The sequence below is a fragment of the Schistocerca piceifrons genome, chromosome 4 (genome assembly GCF_021461385.2).
Source record: "Schistocerca piceifrons isolate TAMUIC-IGC-003096 chromosome 4, iqSchPice1.1, whole genome shotgun sequence".
In the NCBI taxonomy this organism is placed as follows: Eukaryota; Metazoa; Arthropoda; class Insecta; order Orthoptera; family Acrididae; genus Schistocerca; species Schistocerca piceifrons.
In genome coordinates this window covers 341798235-341814410 of record NC_060141.1, presented here as the reverse complement: position 1 = coordinate 341814410, position 16176 = coordinate 341798235, and positions in this window count along the sequence as shown.

Here is a 16176-nt window from a genome sequence, read left to right as displayed (position 1 = left end):
GGGGTAAGCAGGCTTCGAGGTTTAATGATTTCGAAAAGCTGGCTGGTTATGCTTTCTCGCGAGTATCTTATCAAATTAACTTGCCTTTTGATAAAAAGTGCAGAGGCTTTATCCGTTATCAGTTAATCCTAGTCCACCATTTTTAGGATCTAAAGTGACTACTTTAGCAGGTACTCTGGACACTTCACCTTTCCACAAAAAGTTTGTGATTTTGGGCATTATTCTCCTCGCTATCATTCTCGGTATTGGAAACAGCTGGGCAGTTTAATAAGCTTTAGCAAGGTTGCAGGAGTTGATATACCATGCTATGTTCTTTGAACTTGGTTCATATATCGAGTTAAATTCTCTATAATGGCTCCTAGCACTTTATTTTCTGTAACTTTCCAATTTAAAGCCGTCATTTTCATAGGGCATGCTGTCAGGGTGATCCCAAGTGTTTTACGTTGCCAGATTAATTTTGCCCACTCGACTTTGATATTATCAAAACCTCTGAGATTTAACATCTTACTTTTTTTTCTTTTTCATTGGCTCCAGATGCCCTACAGTACGAATTAATCACTGCTGCTAGCGTGGTTACCATTATTCCTTATAATAACCCCTATATCGTCAGCATTCGTTCTTATAACTGTTTTATTTCCGGATAATGTTAAGCCTTATAATGTAGCATGGACACGTCGTAGGAAAAAGTTCCAGTGAGATGACGAAGGGCGACATGTGTAAGTAGGCTGTTTAGGTTTTTATATTGGTAACGCCACGTAGCCCTCTGCATGAAAATCACTGGCTGTGCCGTGGGCAGTCTGTGGCTGGTTTGTATTGTTGGAACATTGTTATTGTAGTGTTGGGCGGTTGGCTGTTAACAGTGCGTAGCGTTGCGCAGTTGGAGGTGAGCCGCCAGGAGTGGTGGATGTGGGGAGAGAAATGGCGGAGTTTTGAGAGCGAATGATCTGGACGTGTGTCCATCAGAGAGAGTAAATTTGTAAGACTGGATGCCATGAACTGCTATATATATTATGACTTTTGAACACTATTAAGGTAAATACATTGTTTGTTCTCTATCAAAATCTTTCATTTGCTAACTATGCCTATCAGTAATTAGTGCCTTCAGTAGTTTGAATCTTTTATTTAGCTGGCAGTAGTGGCGCTCGCTGTATTGCAGTAGTTTGAGTAACGAAGATTTTTGTGAGGTAAGTGATTCATGAAAGGTATAGGTTATTGTTAGTCAGGGCAATTCTTTTGTAGGGATTATTGAAAGTCAGATTGCGTTGCGCTAAAAATATTGTGTGTCAGTTTAAGCACAGTCATTTATAATTTTTCTAAGGGGACGTTTTATACATGGACAGAGGACATCCTTGAGGAATACGTCGTTTTATTTGTATCGCCCTCGATTGTTGACAATTCACCGCTACTTTTGCATTTATTCCAGTTGCTATGTTCTTTATCAACTGGATGAGCCTGTCGTTGAAACCTATTTTCTTCTACGTCTGTAGAAGATATTAATGATTTACTACATCGAAGCTTTATAAATATCTAAAAACAATAAAGCACACTTTATGTTTGTTACAGAAGTTACTGCAACGATATCCCTGAAGTCAGCTTGATTTTGAAAAATGGTTCTGCCTTGCGCGCAATTCTGATGTTTACTAATAATTTTATCTGTAAGGCATGAAATTCTCTTGTTTACTATTCTAGCTATTAATTTATAATCACAATTCAGCAGTGAAATTGGACGAAAATGATTTAAATCTTTGTTTCCGTTATCTTTTGGCACAAGAACAATTTTACTCTCCTTAAACTAAGCCGGAAGCATTTTACCATGAATAGCCTCATTTACAATGTCCGTGATTTACCTACGCACTATTGGCCAGTAACGGATGTAAAACTCTGTTGGCAGACCATCCGGTCCTGAGGATTTTTCTGGTGGTGAGGTACAAAGAGTGTCATACACGTCCTCTTCACTGACTACCTCTAGAAAATTTTCGTTGTCATATTCTGTCAACTGTGGGACTAGGACGTCAAAGAATTCTTCCAAGGATGCATCACTACTTTGATTAACAGAATATAGCTCGCAATAATAGCGATAAATCTCGTCCATTGTATCCTGCTGGGTTCTGAAAATCGTACCGTTTTCTGTTCGAATTTCGTCAATAAAAATCCTTCTTCCGTTTTTCGTATGATTCACTAAATGATACAGGGAAGTAGTTTCGTCTTCTGACACCGAATTTGCCTTCGATTTTATTTTCAACCCTTCCATTTGATTTCTCTTGATATTAAGTAACTTGGATTTGACTTTTTTATGTCTGCTTTTCGAAATGAGGAATCTGCTAAGGCCTGATCATATAGATCTCTCAAAACGGAATAGTAATATTCTATAGTGCGTTTCATTTCTCTTCCGCTCTGGGCACTGTATTGAGTAAGAACGTTCCTCAACTTTGGATTCGCCATTTTCACCCACCAGTTGACAGCAGTGGCATATCTACTACGAGCACGCAGGCATATTGGGCATGCTTCTTTAATCAGGTCTTCTAAATCACGATTTACTAACAAGGAAATGTTCGAATTCCACTGATTCTTGAATCGGTAAACTGGCTGTCTTGTTAGATTTATGCAAGCTAAGACACTTGAATGGTCTGAAAAGTACGTAGGAATAGTTTATACTTTTGTTACGGAAGTTTCAAGACTTTTACAAACATATAATCTATCAGTGCTGCTACGAGATGTTGCCGTGACGTAAGTGAACTCAACAGTGGAGAGATGTTTGATTTCCCAAATATCCTTTAATTCTAAACCAGTAACTAGTTGTTTTAGTTCACTTGAGAAATTAAAATTAGCTAACTGATATATTCGATTTAAAACACAGTTAAAATCACCTCCAAGTAACAACTGTCATGGATTTTTCCTTAACAAGTACATCAGTTTATCTTTGAAGAAACGTGCCGCGCCCTGTCAGCTCGGTGAGAACTTCCTGAAGGGGCATACAAGTTGATAGTCACATCATATATATTTGGTCCTATTCCCTATCAGGGTTCCAGTAGTCCCACCTCACTTACTGGAATCCCTTTCCTCGCCAAAACAGCTGTTCCAGCCCTTGTTTCGTGAGACCCATTTATATAACTGACGTAACCACCCGACGGGAGGCCCTAGCCACACGACATTTCCATTTCCATTTTTTACCGTGAATTACTAAATCCGGCATTAGAACTTCTTGTAACACGGCAATATCAATCGCGGATTTGTACAAAAATTCCTTAAGTGCCAATAGTTTCAAACCGGACGTAATTTTATTTATGTTTGTAGTGGTGGCAGAATAAGATTGCGTCATTGCGCTGTAACTATGTAGGTGTTTTGATGAACTAATTTAGTTTCCTGTGGTTCAGTGTTCAGTTAAACTATTAACAATTTTCTCGGAAGGCTGAACATAGAATGACACTTCAATCAGTTTATTAGTTACTGTACCTTTTTTCCCCCTACTTCTGAGGTTTTCTCATATACCGCTAGCAGACTGATTTCCTTGTAAACTTTCCGATTTTTCCTCCAGTGATTTGTGTAGGACCGTTTCGTACCGAACATTCTTTGGGTTTGAGTCGCCCTTTCCGGATTTTCCCTTCCATTGGTTTGATTGCGTCTTTATTTTAGTTCGCGGCTCATCTGGAGCAGTAACAGATGCTTTCCCAATTTCTGTTGCTGGCGCCTGCCCTGCGGTGTTGACCGTGATTTCATTTTTGCCATCACTTCCTTGTTCTTCATTAATTTCAGTTACTTCCTGATCGAAGGTAACAATTAGAGACGGCAGTTTTGAAACCTCTCCCTGAATTTGTTTACTAACAGGTCGCTGCTGATCTTTGCAATCAGCTCCTTCACCTGTTCTTTCTTGCAAATTAATACTGAGGACACCCCCTTCATTTTCTGGTGCCGTATGTTTATTATCTTTCTGTTCATCGGTTTCTATTGACATTCTGCCTTCCTGTTCCTCTGCCTCCTCATCGCACTTTTTTGCTTGCAAACTGAGGGAGTTGAACAGGACAGCTCATCTTCTGAATAGTAATCCGTTGTCTCCAGAAGTCTTTTTTTCGGTTGCATTTCAGTAGTGGTAACAGGGTTTCCCTTTGTTGTTAACTGAGGAAATTGACTGTTACCTTGAAGGGGACATCAGCTTGGCCCACAGCGTTATCATCCTCAACCAGTTGATCCGGGCTATTCTTTGGTGACAGATCACTTAATGTAAATTTCTGACGCTGCATCAAATTAATTTTAACAACAACAGTCCTCCGTGGACATTCCTGTCTGAAGTGGCTGGTTTCGTTCAATATATCACATGCAGCTTCCTGACCTGTATAAACAATTTGTGCCTTATACCCACAAACAGTTATGTGAGACGGACAGAATAGTTGTCTTAACGTCCAACTCTACACAGCGGACCCCGTTGAAACATTGCAGTTTAAAGCGAGACGACCATCTTTCATTTGCAATTGATTTAACGTCCCTGTAGTTTGAAAGAGCTTCCTTAATCTTATCATTTTCAATTTCAATGGGGAGATTCAAGACACGAACGGTTTTGAAATCAGTGTCAGCTGTATAGATGGAAATATTACTTTTATTATCATTTCTTCGCACAAAATCTACTTCATAGCCCCACTTTTGTAACACTTTATCAACGGTCACAGCACTGAATAACCTCAAAGTATTTTTCCTTATACAGTTGCCATGTATGGACGGTTTCAGAATTGAGACCAATTACCTGCGTGATCCAGTCATCTGTTTCCAGGGATGTCGGCTGAACAGGACGGGATTCATTGTCAAAAGCAAGTAGCAGAGTATTCTTCCTGAGGTTTGTAGCCATGGTTAATCCATCGACGCAATTTCGGTTAAACAACCGAAATTCCAAGAGCAGATCACGGCTAGAAGTAGCGACCAGATCACAAGGAATATGAACGAACACGGAGATTAACGGACGGACAGCACTCAGCGAAGCGCTAGTACAGCGATGTAAACACGGAAGTGCAGCGCAGCTGTAAACAACGTTCGTCCACTCGCTATTGCGGCTGAAACGGAACTGCAGCAGTGCACTAGCGCTCTCGGCTAACCTGGCGGGTGTTTGAAATATAAGACTGATATAGAATATTTAGGAGGATAATAGCTCTAAACACTATGGGACTTAACAAATAAAATGGCTCTGAGCACTATGCGACTTAACTTCTGAGGTCATCAGTCGCCTGTAACTTAGAACTAATTAAACCTAACTAACCTAAGGACATCACACACATCCATGCCCGAGGCAGGATTCGAACCTGCGACCGGAGCGGTCGCTCGGCTCCAGACTGTAGCGCTTAGAACCGCAGGGCCACTCAGGCCGGCGGGACTTAACGTCTGAGGTCATCAGTCCTCTATACATAGTACTACTTAAACCGAAGGACATCACACACATAAACGCACGAGGCAGGATTCGAACCTGCGACCGTTGCAGCAGCGCGGTTCCAGACTGAAGCGGTCGGATTTAGGAAGGTATACTGAGAAGTGTTATGAAGTATAAAAAAAGATTATTTTCTTTCGTGATATTACAAGAAGACAGTTGTCGTCTTTAAAATCGGTGTTGTTGAAGTGACAGAGCTATCAATAACCACAGCATCCCACCAAATTAGGCGAGGAAAGATCATCTGTTTTTCTCATTCACAAGATATGGCAAACCGTTACGTTTGGGGAATTAGGATACAGGAATGAGTTTAATACGAAAGGATTTGTGATAGGAAACGTGGTTTCGGGCGGAAGTTTCGAGGATGGAGGTCAGGCCATGGTTGTGAAGAAGGCCAAAAAACCTGTATGGGAAACGAGGGAAAGCTGAGATTTTCTTTTCTTTTCTGTTTTGAGTGGGGGGTGGGGGGGATAAGCTTTCGTTACAGAGGAGTGAGCTGTCTGGATAGATTTCATCGTCCATGATACTAAAAATGGGTATTTCTTTTATGAATAATATCAATGATCATTAATATAAGCTCTTGGTGCGGAACTCAGGGATCTATAATGCTGGGCGATGTCGTAACAACTTGAAGTTTGAATATTAATTACGTAATTATACTGAGATGAAGTGGTTTGCACAGAATAGACTACAGTGGAGAGCTTCATCAAACCAGTCCTAGGACTGAAGACCGCAAAAACATACTAGAGGATCGAAACTTGCTTCTTGAAACACGTTTTGCGACTAACAATAAAGTGAAAGAAGCAGAAATTGTGGTCAAACTCTCATGGTATACTTTACCAAGCTGCTGATGCCCGTTAGTCTCTTCAGTATCTAAGCTAAAGATGAATTTATTTATTTAATCTGATCAGATTGCGACCTTCACGATCTGTTTTAAATCGGTCCAAGATTTTGTGTTTACAGTAGCTACTTTTTACATTACAGTCACTTAAATAATTATAAAGTTGTAAATAGTAATCATAATTAATGCTGTTCCTTCGGATGTTGAGCCGAGTTGTTGATTGTATTTTATGCACGATATTTCGACGAACAACCCAGTCTCGTTCTTCTGGTGCTATACGTTATGGAACGTCTCCTCCTTGAAGAGCCAAGTGATGTGATTTCTCGGCTTTTCTCAGTTGAATCACGCCGTGAAAACCTGAGAGATCACATCACATAACGTGCAGCACCTGAAGAAGACGACTGTATTAGTCAACGAAATGTTGTGCAAAATGGAATAAACACGATGGATAAGCATCCGAGGCATGCCATTAATCACGCAGAGAAGACCTGAGTAATACTAATGATAGTAATAAAACTGACAATATTATTTGAAATAGTTCTGTATGGAATTAACTGACTGCTCTATCAGTTCTTGATAGAATACGTATTTTATACATTATAAATGAAAGAACACGCAACACTGGTGTAATATTCTACAATACTTATTATTTATTTCAGAAATTTGTTTCCGCTGTTACGCCATCATCCGGTACAAAGATACACCATGTGATCAAAAGTGTCCGGACACCCCCAAAAACATGCGTTTTCCATATTAGGTGCATTGTGTTGCCACCTACTGCCAGGTACTCTATATCAGCGACGTCAGCAGTCATTAGACATTGTGAGAGAGCAGAATGGGGCGCTCCGCGTAACTCACGACCTTCGAACGCGGTCAGGTGATTGGGTGTCACTTGTGTCACGCATCTGTACGCGAGATTTCCACACTCCTAAGCATCCATAGGTCCACTGTTTCCAATGTGATAGTGAAGTGCAAACGTCAAGGGACACGTACAGCACAAAAGTGTACAGGCTGACATCGTCTGTTGACTGACAGAGGTCCCCTATATTTGAAGGGGGTCGTAATATGTGATAGGCAGATATCTATCCAGGCTGTCACACAGGAATTCCAAACTGCATCAATATCTTCTGCAAGTACTATGATAGTTAGGCGGGAGGTGAGGAAACTTGGATTTCATTGTCTAGTGGCTGCTCACAAGCCACACATCACGCCGATAAATGCCAAACGACACCTCGCTTGGTGTAAGGAGCGTAAACATTGGACGACTGACACAGTGGAAAAACGTTGTGTGGAGTGACGAATTAAGGTCCACAATGTGGCGACCCGATGGCAGGGTGTGGGTATGGTGAACGTCATCTGCCAGTGTGTCTAGTGCCAACAGTAAAATTCGAAGGCGGTGGTGTTATGGTGTGGTCGTGTTTTCCATGAAGGGGGCTTGCACCACATGTTGTTTTCCGTAGCACTATCACAGCACAGGCCTACATAGATGTTCCAGCACCTTCTTGCTTCCCAATGTTGAAGAGCTATTCGGGGATGACGATTGCATCTTTCAATACGATCAAGCACCTGTTCATAATGTACAACCTATGGCGGAGTGGTTGCACGACAATAACATCCCTGTAATGGACTGGCCTGCACAGAATCCTGACCTGAATCCTACAGAACACCTTTGGGATGTATTGCAACGCCGACTTCGTGCCAGGCCTCACCGACCGACATCGGTACCTCTTCTCAGTGCAGCACTCTGTGAAGAATGGCCTGCCAATCCCCAAGAAAACTTTCAGCACCTGATTGAACGTATGCCTGCGAGAGTGGAAGCTGTCATCAAGGCTAAGGATGGGCCAACACCGTATTGAATTCCAGCATTACCGATGGAGGGCGCCACGAGTTTGTAAGTCATTTTCAGCCAGGTGTCCGGATACTTTTGATCACATAGTATGTGGAGTAATGAAATTTTGTCGGATCGAGGATTTTAAAGTAGTACATCTGCAGAATATCTCCACTTACAGAGAAGAAAAATTGCTAACGTTAGGTCTAGGAATGAAGCCATGGCGGCTATCTCTTTTTTCCTTTATTGTTATTTTGATACCTTTTGCAAAAGTAGGCCAGCAGCGGCTATCTAAGCCTCTCTTCGGCCACAGAAAAACCATAGAACAGTTAACATTCAGACAGAGACACAGAAAGTATGAATATGAAACAACAGGTGACACACATAATGATAAAAACGAAGACGTTCGAACCGAAAACACTGAATTGCATAAGCAATTGCAAACGTACACGAAGGCACAATAAGTACACTGTCGAAAGGTGGAGGACACTGAAGAGACACAAATGCACTGCAACGGAGAAACACTGCACAAAACACACTGACGACGATTTTCGACACACTGCACACACTTTTTTTTTTTTTTTTTTGGTCATCAGTCTACTGACTGGTTTGATGCGGCCCGCCACGAATTTCTTTCCTGTGCTAACCTCTTCATCTCAGAGTAGCACTTGCAACCTACGTCCTCAATTATTTGCTTGACATATTCCAATCTCTGTCTTCCTCTACAGTTTTTGCCCTCCACAGCTCCCTCTAGTACCATGGAAGTCATTCCCTCATGTCTTAGCAGATGTCCTATCATCCTGTCCCTTCTCCTTATCAGTGTTTTCCACATATTCCTTTCCTCTCCGATTCTGCGTAGGACCTACTCATTCCTTACCTTATCAGTCCTCCTAATTTTCAACATTCGTCTATAGCACCACATCTCAAATGCTTCGATTCTCTTCTGTTCCGGTTTTCCCACAGTCCATGTTTCACTGCCATACAATGCTGTACTCCAGACGTACATCCTCAGAAATTTCTTCCTAAAATTAAGGCCGGTATTTGATATTAGTAGACTTCTCTTGGCCAGAAATGCCTTTTTTGCCATAGCGAGTCTGCTTTTGATGTTCTCCTTGCTCCGTCCGTCATTGGTTATTTTACTACCTAGGTAGCAGAATTCCTTAAATTAATTGACTTCGTGACCATCAATCCTGATGTTAAGTTTCTCGCTGTTCTCATTTCTACTACTCATTCTCTTCGTCTTTCTTCGATTTACTCTCAGACCATACTGTGTACTCATTAGACTGTTCATTCTGTTCAGCAGATCATTTAATTCTTCTTCACTTTCACTCAGGATAGCAATGTCATCAGCGAATCGTATCATTGATACCCTTTCACCTTCTGTTTTAATTCCACTCCTGAACCTTTCTTCTATTTCCATCATTGCTTCCTCGATGTACAGATTGAAGAGTAGGGGCGAAAGGCTACAGCCTTGTCTTACACCCTTCTTAATACGAGCACTTCGTTCTTGATCGTCCACTCTTATTATTCCCTCTTGGTTGTTGTACATATTGTATATGACCCGTCTCTCCTATAGCTTACCCCTACTTTCTTTAGAATCTCGAACAGCTTGCAACATTTTATATTGTCGAACGCTTTTTCCAGGTCGACAAATCCTATGAAAGTGTCTTGATTTTTCTTTAGCCTTGCTTCCATTATTAGCCGTAACGTCAGAATTGCCTCTCTCGTCCCTTTACTTTTCCTAAAGCCAAACTGATCGTCACCTAGCGCATTCTCAGTTTTCTTTTCCATTCTTCTGTATATTATTCTTGTAAGCAGCTTCGATGCATGAGCTGTTAAGCTGATTGTGCGATAATTCTCGCACTTGTCAGCTCTTGCCGTCTTCAGAATTGTGTGGATGATGCTTTTCCGAAAGTCAGATGGTATATCGCCAGACTCATATATTCTACACACCAACGTGAATAGTCGTTTTGTTGCCGCTTCCCCCAATGATTTTAGAAATTCTGATGGAATGTTATGTATCCCTTCTGCCTTATTTGACCGTAAGTCCTCCAAAGCTCTTTTAAATTCCGATTCTAATACTGGATCCCCTATCTCTTCTAAATCGACTCCTGTTTCTTCTTCTATCACATCAGACAAATCTTCACCCTCATAGAGGCTTTCAATGTATTCTTTCCACCTATCTGTTCTCTCCTCTGCATTTAACAGTGGAATTCTCGTTGCACTTTTAATGTTACCACCGTTGCTTTTAATGTCACCAAAGGTTGTTTTGACTTTCCTGTATGCTGAGTCTGTCCTTCCGACAATCGTATCTTTTTCGATGTCTTCACGTTTTTCCTGCAGCCATTTCGTCTTAGCTTCCCTGCACTTCCTATTTATTTCATTCCTCAGCGACTTGTATTTCTGTATTCCTGATTTTCCAGGAACATGTTTGTACTTCCTCCTTTCATCAATCAACTGAAGTATTTCTTCTGTTACCCATGGTTTCTTCGCAGCTACCTTCTTTGTATCTATGTTTTCCTTCCCAACTTCTGTGATGGCCCTTTTTAGAGATGTCCATTCCTCTTCAACTGTACTGCCTACTGCGCTATTCCTCATTGCTGCACACACTATTGCACCAAAAAAGTATGGGGCCTGCTGCAGGGAATAGTGGAGGGTAGGACAGAGGTGGGAAGGACGCCAGTGGGAGAAAGGAAAGGAGGGGGAGGGGAGAGGGTAGGGTTGGGTGTGAAAGCCTGGGAGGGAGGAGAGAGAGAGAGTGAGGAGGGGAAGGAAGTTAGGAGGGAGAGAAGGGAAGACGGAACCCTGGAGGAAAAGCTCAGGAGGAGGAAGGGGAAGATCAAATCTGGTAGGATGTTTAGATGGAGTGCGTGAGGGCATCATCTGGGAGGGGGAGTCAACGTAAGCCACGTTGGGCAAGGCTATGGAGGGTGGTAAGATTGAGAGTGGGTGGGATGCAGGAGTACAGGCACGGCAGTGGATTGGGGTGGGAAAGGACAGGAGAGACAAGCGTGTGAGAAATTGAGTCATAGAGGAGCCGCATGGGGAATGGAAGGCAGATGTGATAGGTGAGGTGGAGCGTAGGATTTGAAGGGACTTGTAGTAGGTAGGAGGGGCAGAGATCCAGGTGGGATGGGCATAACAGAGGATGGGGCAGATGAGGGATTTATAAGTGTGAAGTACAGTGGAGGGGTCCAAACCCTGTGTGTGGCCAGAGAGGAGTTTGAGGAGCAGACTCAGGAGCGTGCCTTGGCTTGGATTGTCCATAGATGGGGGGGTGGGGGGTCCAGGACAGGCGACGGTCAAGGGTGACGCCAAGGTACTTGAGGGTGGGCGTGAGGTTGATAGGACAGCCATAGATAGTGACATAAAAATCAAGGAGATGAAAGGAATGGATGGTTTTGCCGACAATGATTGCCTGGGTTTCGGAAAGATTGACCTTGAGCAGCCACTGGTTGCACCACGTGGTGAACCAGTCAAGATGGGATTGGAGAAGGTGCTGGGATCGTTGCAGGGTGGTGGCGAAGGCAAGGTAGGTGGGGTCATAGGCGTATTGGAGAAAGTGTATAGGGCGTGAAGGCGGCGGCATGTCCGCCATATAAAGGAGGTAGAGAAGAGAGGAGAGGATGGAGCCTTAGGGCACACCGGTGAAGGGGTAGAAGGTGTAGGAATCTGTTCAAATGGTTCGAACGGCTCTGAGCACTATGGGACTGTACTTCTGAAGTCATGAGTCCCCTAGAACTTAGAACTACTTAAACCTAACCAACCTAAGGACATCACACACATCCATGCCCGAGACAGGATTCGAACCTGCGACCGTAGCGGTCGCCCGGTTCCAGATTGTAGTGCCTAGAACCGCTCGTTCACTCCGGCCGGTTAGGAATCTGTGTTATGGATGGTGACGTAGGAAGGACGTTTAGAAAGGAAGGAGGCGATCAGACAGATGTAGTTAATAGGGAGGGCAAAGGTTTGGAGCTAGAAGAGGAGACCGGAATGCCAGACACGGTCGTAGGCATGTTCAAGAGAGAGAGGAAGATGGTAGAGCGATGGGAATTTAGTTGTTCGGAGAGGAGGTGAGTAGATGATGGAGGAGATCATCTCCAGAGAAGGATGGTCAAAAGCCACATTAGGTAGAGGGAAGGAGGAAGTGTAGGTGGACGTGCTGGTGGATGTGTCGGGTGAGAACGGATTCCATGACCTTACTGAAGACTGAGGTGAGGCCGATGGGATGGTAGGAGGAGACAGCAGACAGCCAGTAGCTACACCACATTATATAGTCTGGCCAGGGTGATGAGGAGGGATGCGGGAGCTTCACGGAGGTGACAGTAGGTAACACTGTTGTGACCAGGAGCAGTGTTGTATTTCATGGGTAGTGTAGCTATGATATCTTGAGTGGTAACAGGGGGGTGTTCAGTTCAGTGTGCGGAATGTTGTCCAAATACTGGAAGCCAAGAGCGAGCGGAGTGGCAGAGGTGTCAGTTCGATCACAGACATCTGGGAAGAGGGTGCAGTCGAACTGGGGATCATCAGGGATGGTAAGGATATCAGAAAGGTAGGAAGCAAAATGGTTGGCCTTACAAAGGTTATCAGGAACGGGGGGGGGGGCATCATGAAGGAGAGGGTAGTGTGGGGAAAGTTTAGGCCCAGTAAGGCAGAAGAAGGCTGACCAGTACTTAGATGAGTTAGCACTGAGACAGGTGCATGTCTGTCGCCAGTCCTGACGTTTCTTGGCCGTGAGCAAGCTACGTACGTGTCTTTGAAGTTGCCGGTGGCATTGTAGTGTGTCCCTGTCCCGTGTGTGGAGGAAAGCATGGTAGAGATGGCAGGATTCACGAAGGAGGACAGCTTGTGGAGGTAAGGTGGGGCAGTGTGGGTGGATGGTTGTGGTAGGGACGTGAGCCTCAATGGCCTCAGACATGGAGAAAGGACGCAGCACAGGTTATGTCATCGGGGTGGTGGTTGGCGAGGGGGTGGCTATCGACCTTCATAGTGAGGATATCCCAGAAGGCATTCCAGTTGGCGCAGGAACAGTCATGGGTATATTTCAGGGGAGGGTCGGTGCGATGATCTGGGCAGCGGCGATGGACGTCTGATATGGTGAGGAGGACAGGGAGATGGTCACTGCCAATAGGGTCGAGACTGTCCACTGTGATGCGTCCAAGGAGGTTGGGGGAGGCGAGGACAACATCGGGAGTGGTATTGGATTCGGGGCGGGTGTGGTGGGGAAGGGGAAGGAGGTCACCTTGGAGTTTGGCGAGGAACCGATGCCACCGCCGCAACTGGGCGGCGGGACGACTATGGATGTTGAGGTCGGCGGCAATCACATAGGAGGAGAAGGTAAGGTCGATGTGAGAAAGGAAGTCTAAGGGAATAGGGTTAGAGTGGCGGACATATATGGTGGCACAGGTAAGGGTAAGGCCTGGGAAGAAGAGACTAAGGATCAGGTGTTCCGTGGGGTCGGGAAGGAGGGGTTGGAGCCGAACAGGGATCTGGCGGTGGTGGTCGATGCGGTTATTTCAGAGTGGCGATGTTACATTCTTGGGAATAGCACCTATCTGCGTCAGACTACGTCGCTAACTTTCGTGTGCTTGATGTGATTACACCAGCATTGCAGAGAACTGGAACTGGACACGATTTATAAAGACATGTGGCAAATGCAGACTTTACACGGAAGTAATACGTTCGTCACGGCGTACTGTGTTGACTGCCAGTGGCACGTACAAGAGCGTGCCGCCCAGGAAGCGTGTCCAGTGTTTCAGCAGAGGGAAACGTGCTCGCGTTCACACCGTGATGGTGCAGAACCGTTGAGTGGCGTTACGGTGCTTAGCGCAATGAATGCGAATTTTCACTTCAGCGCGCACGTACCATTAGACGTGATGAACGTTTCCGCTAGGGAAGTGCCACGAAATGTACGAGCATAACGAAAGCAGCAGCTGCCACACGGCACTTGCTGCTGCTCACCTGGGACGTTGTGGGCAGCTGGAAAGGGGCGCAGACGTAGGACAGAGGATGAGTCGCGGGAAGGAAATGTTTCCTCCATAGTTCGTAAGTGACTGGTCAAACAACAGGGGAGGACATCGATAAACAGGGTACTGTTGAACATACAAGTACAATAAGTTGAAACGTTTTCGAGACGTTTCTGTCATCACCGTTTTACGCAGCGCTAAAAGAAAGAAAAATGAACATAAAATCACTGCTCCTACATTACACTTTCTGCTTCTGATCTGGCACGTTGCAGGCAGCTGGAAAGAGGCACAGATGTAGGGCACAGGATGGATCACAGGAAGGAAATGTTTTCTCCATTGGTCAAGTAACAGAGGAGCTTATCGATTACAGGGTACTGTTGAACATACAATTACAATACTTTGAAATGTCTTCAGAACGTTTCTGTCATCACTGTTTTACACTGTGCTAAAGAATAGAATTGATATTCTGTGCAAAATTCAACGATATCGCTATTGTTACTTTGTCTTCTTTCGTTAGCGTATCTGTTGTAACGTCCTTACGTAATGTGAACCGCCTCTATAGCCGAGTGCCAATCTGCCTTCGGCGGTGCTACGGCACGGACGTCTGTTTACGTCCCTGCCGGAGAAGTTCGCGCTCGCGCAGTTGTTTACCTCTTCGGCGTACTCGTGCGTTTAGACGTCTCTATATAGAATGGCACATGCATACCGAAAGTCGACTCTCAAGATTAGTTTTTCGAATGAATATGCGAGACCGAAAGCCTACGAAATAGAAAGGTTCCTGCGACGACGAAGTTGAACTTGACTACAACGAACTTATCGGAATCCACCTCTCCATAGTGAGCAGTGTTGTTTACGTCAAGCTGATTAACGATGCTGTATGTGACAGAATCATCCGAGATACTAAACATGGACTCAAATTTCGTCACTCTGATGGACATGTTGGAGAAGTAACTATTGATCATGCAGGACTGGGCTTACGAAACATACGTATTTTCGAACTTCCCTTCGAGGTTCCGTCTGACTTGGTCGTTGACGCCTTACGCCCATAGGTAAGAGTGCTTAGCCACGTTGAGGAAAAATGGTCCAACTCCACGACTTACCCCGTTCTCAATGGGGTGCGTCAAATCAGAATAGAACTGACACAACATGTACCCTCATACTTGTTCATCGGCGGATGCAGAGCTATAGTCATATACGATGGACAGCCCAAAACATGCTCAGGCTGCGGGAAAGAGGGCCACGTCCGTTCCGAATGTATGCAGCGGAGGATAGTGCAAGTTCCAAACGGCGAACCCGTACCTCCGTCCACGTTAACGCCGCTCCCACTAACGTATGCGGACGCATTTCGAACGGATCCCATCCCGAAAAATGACCAGCTACAGAATCCTGACGGTTTACGGCAACCGACTGCGGCGCAGACCGCCTCCAGTGACGAAACGACGCACACCTCTGCCGCTCCGGCGCCGACGACGCACTTAACCGAGCGGACAGGATCGGTAGGAGAAATGGAAATTGATCCTGCTGTTGTGCCGACAGCTGCTTTCGTCCCTGAGCACCGGGAGTCACTTCCGCACTCGGATACGGAGGCGCACACGCGCAAACAACGATCGCCGAAGCGCCACAAGAAACGACGGCTAGCGCCGTCGGATACCTGCTTACTGCAGTCCACGTCAGACGGACTTGGGTGTGACGCCGATACAGTGCATCCGGATGCGCAACGGGAGGTTATACCTCCCACACAGCAGTACGACACGAATCATGCTACAAAGGGGTTGAATACAGACACACCGGACGGAAAGCCGACGGAAGGAGTCCCTCCACCCACCGCAGCAACGCCACCGCCTTCGGTCAGCCCGGCAGGAGAGACACGACGGGAGCTGGACCTCCAGCACAGGAACTGGGCCGACGAATCCGATACTGACCCCCACACCGACGACGCACCCGCCATGGCGAGTGCTGTGTCCACCGGATGTTAACCGCGCAGAAGATGGAGACTGACGCACAGACAGCATGTCACCGGGCAGAAGCACAAAAATTAACATAAGCGTTCATGTGCGCTTTACGCACTGAGGAACAGCGGCAGGCATATCGAACAGCCTCTATTAATATTAATACGATCAGAACGCCTGTCAAA